Raw genomic sequence first — 3577 nt, forward strand, 5'->3', positions numbered from 1 at the left:
GATGCACTGCGTCCGTCCTTTGAAGAAAACAGTGTAGCCATGGGCGGTTTGTCCTGCCGAGTAGCAATTTGGGACATGTAGTCGTTCTAGAGCCTAGTCGTGTCCGGGTTCCTCTTTGCTACTTTGCTTTTTGTGGTACCGAGTTCGTTGGGTCTTGTAAGATGTGTAATCTTCTATTTTTGAAACTACTTATAATGGAAAGAATCTTGTCTTCTGAGTTGTAATTCTTTATTTTCCTAATGTCCCAGTTGTTGATGAGATTTCCGAGTTCTTTCTGTAAGGACCGGGTTGTTGCGCTCCTTGTGAGATAACCCTTCTTTGCTTTATTGTTGATGAGTTCTTTTTGTGGTGATATGATAATTCTGTCGTGGTGCTGGATGGATAAGTCTGAAATCTGCCCGTTGAACTGTACCGTTGTGTGGATTTGAGCCATCCGTCATTTTAGCTGCGTCGGTAAATGGACCATTGCGTCCTCATGCCATGTTAAAATGGGCCTGGTGGGCCGCATTTTTACCGGTGTAAAATCTATTTAAAGGCCTTTCTCCTCCTTTTCTTTGGTACCCTGCCTTTGCCTTGAAAACCCTAGCCTTCGCAACTCTGTCGTCGCCATTGCCGCTGCCATCTGAGCACTGCCGTCCGAGCCTTCCTTTCCCTAGTGCCTTTTTGCCTCCGTTAGTACATGGGTAGGAAGAAAGCCGCGAGCAAGTCCTAGGCAGCCTTTGTGGATGAGGAATCATCACTTTCCATGATCGAGAACCAAGAGTTCATGGCCATGAGGGCTGCCTAGAAGGTTTGGCCGGCTCCGACAATGACTGAAGACCAGCTTCACGAGCTTGTTGGCGATGGACTGATCCAAAGCAAGGACATTGCTGAATGGAGGGCTCTGGGCGAGCATCGGGTCCCTGCTCTAGGTCCTGGTGAGATCATTCTCTTCGTTTCCTTTATCCATGCTGGATTTTGCCTCCCAGCTTCTGCTTTTCTTCATCGTTTTCTCGGTTATTTTGGGATTAGCCTGAATCACCTTGCCCCCAATGCCGTCTTTCATCTTTCCATTTTCGTTCATCTTTGTGAAACCTTCCTTGGAATTCCTCCTTCTCTTTCCCTCTTTTGCTATTTTTTCGCCTGAAGCCACAACCTCGCCGCGATGACACCAGCGTTCTTGGTGGCTGCGGGATTCAGTTTCACCAGGGTTTTAGAAGTAAATTCTTTGACTATGACCTGGTTGATTCTTTAAGAGATTGGCGTGCTGACTGGTTTCATGCTACCAACTTGATTCCTACTCTTTCTGTTCACTCCGGGTCTGGTCCCTTAGTTAATGACCGATGGGAAAAGAACTCGGCGACGACTGCTGAGCTCCAGACGATCAAGCCCTTTCTCGAGAAGATTTGCACTCTAAAGCAGCAAGGCTTGACCGGCTTTGGTATTATTTCAAGTTTTCTTCGCTGCCGAGTTCAACCTTTGAAGGAGCGCGAACATTATGGTTTCGAGTACTCTGGGGCGGAGGACCCTTCTCGTATGGTCCCTGCCCTTGAGTTGACTGATGAGGAAGTGCTCGAGCGTCTCTAGAAGATGTTGAAAGGAGTAAGCATCGTTCCGCTTGCTGTCCTTGAGTACAGCGCTAATAACTCACCCCCTACTGCGAGTTGTTCTTTTCTTTATGCGGGTACTTTTGATTCTCTTTCGTTTTATTCACTTTTGCTTAATCTCCTTTGTCTTGTTGTTTTACTCTTTTATAGGAATTGGGGTGTAATTTCGCTAATCCCATTCCCCTTGATGATCTCCCTACAAATATGGATGCTGGGGGTAGTCTCGCTGGGGCATCCTTGACCAGTAAGTTTCAAACTACCATGATGCTTCCTAGTGTTTCTTCCGCATTTCTGACGTGTATGAAGAGTATGTTCCTCGTCTAGTTCCTCGAGCTCCTTGTACTTTTAGAAAGAAGGGGTGAGCGGATAGTTCTTCTTCTGCTCCATCTGCTACCAAGAAGTCTCGCTAGTCGAGTACTTGTCCAGGTACTCTAGTCGTAGCTAGCATGCTCTTAGGTGAGCATATTAATACGCTATGTCCTTTTGCTGTTTGTTTTTATCTTTGACCGAGTACTTTTGTCCTTTTTCAGCTAGAGCCATGGTGGCCTTGGTCGAGAGTGAGGAAGATGAGGTTGATGCTGTGCCTCTTGTCGCACATCGGTGAGTCCTTTTCTCGTTTTCCTGTTGTTGAACCCCTCCTTTGTTCTGACTTTGGTCTTGATTTCTTTGTAGTAAGCGGTCGTCGGGTACCAGTTCTTCTGGGGCTTCGGCACCGAGTTCTTCTGTAGCTCCGGTACCGAGTTCTTCTAGGGCTCTGGTACCAACTACGCCGCTCTAGTCATAGGGTGTTGGTGATGTTTTTGCCGCTGTGGTTCCCCCTGCGCGGTCTTCTTTTGGTTTCACGAAGAAGAAGATAGCTGGGTGAGTGAATTCTGGTTTTATTTCTTTGCTTCTGTTCTCCTTTTTTCTTATTCTTTTTGACAAGTTTCCTTATCAACTTTCAGGCCTTTGTCTTCCCCGAGCCTCCAGTCGACTTCTTGTCAAACCTTTGGTGCGCCCTCGCGTACTGAGTCTCAGGACTTAGAATGCACGGTCGCTGAGGTGGCTGTGAGGGGGATAGAGTCCACTGCTGCTGAATTGCTGGCTCCCGAGGTGACCGTGGCCATGGCAGCAGTTTCATCTGAGGGGTTGGCCATTCTAGCTCCTGAGGTGGTCGTGGCCATGGCGGTGGGTTCATCAGAGGTATTGGCCATTGCTTCCTAGGAGATTGCCCTGGTCGTGCCTTCTTCACCTCGATCGTCTTCTCCCTCTCCTCTTCTTGCTTTCGGTGGTCCACCTTCGGCTGATGATGTGGTGCAGCAGTTTGATGCCACTCATCGATTGTTGGAGCTAACCACCGCCTGGAGAAGCTTGTCGATCCTTGCAACTTCTTTTGGGGAAAGGCTCTAGGTAAGTTTTTCTACAATTCTTTCTTTGGGTGTTCATTTTTCTCCTGTCCTCATTTCTTGTTTTTCTCTCTTTCTTTTTGCTCAGTCTTTTTCTCATGATCATACTGGCTTCTTTTTCTTGTCTGAGAACAAGAAAAAGTTGTCTTCTGAGGTGAGTACTCTGAAGACTGAGCTTGAACTCTATCAGGCCGAGTTGGAGTCTGAGCGTCAGACACATTAGAATGAGGAGAAGGCCCTCCATGCCCGGGTAGTTGAGGTGGAAAAATAGCGGGATGCAGCCACCCAAGAGGCCCTAAAAAATATGGAGGTCCTGAAAAATATGGAGGCCATGAAGAAAGAGTGCCATGGTATCACCAGTTCTTTTTCGCTTCCCTTTGTATTCAAATTTGCTTTTCTGCTGATTTGTTTTTTCTTGTTTGGTCTAGCTCTCCGAGTTGAAAAGCAGAAGCTCTCGGAGGGTATCAAGGAGATGAAGACGCTTGCTCGAACTAGCCACAATAAGGCTAAGGAGGTAATTACTCAAGCTGAAGAAGAACTCACGCTTGCTAAATTGATTAGGCATGGAGATGACAGAGATCTTGTGCAGGCCCAAAAGACCATCGA

This window comes from Miscanthus floridulus, chromosome 5 (assembly GCF_019320115.1).
Source record: "Miscanthus floridulus cultivar M001 chromosome 5, ASM1932011v1, whole genome shotgun sequence".
Lineage (NCBI taxonomy): Eukaryota > Viridiplantae > Streptophyta > Magnoliopsida > Poales > Poaceae > Miscanthus > Miscanthus floridulus.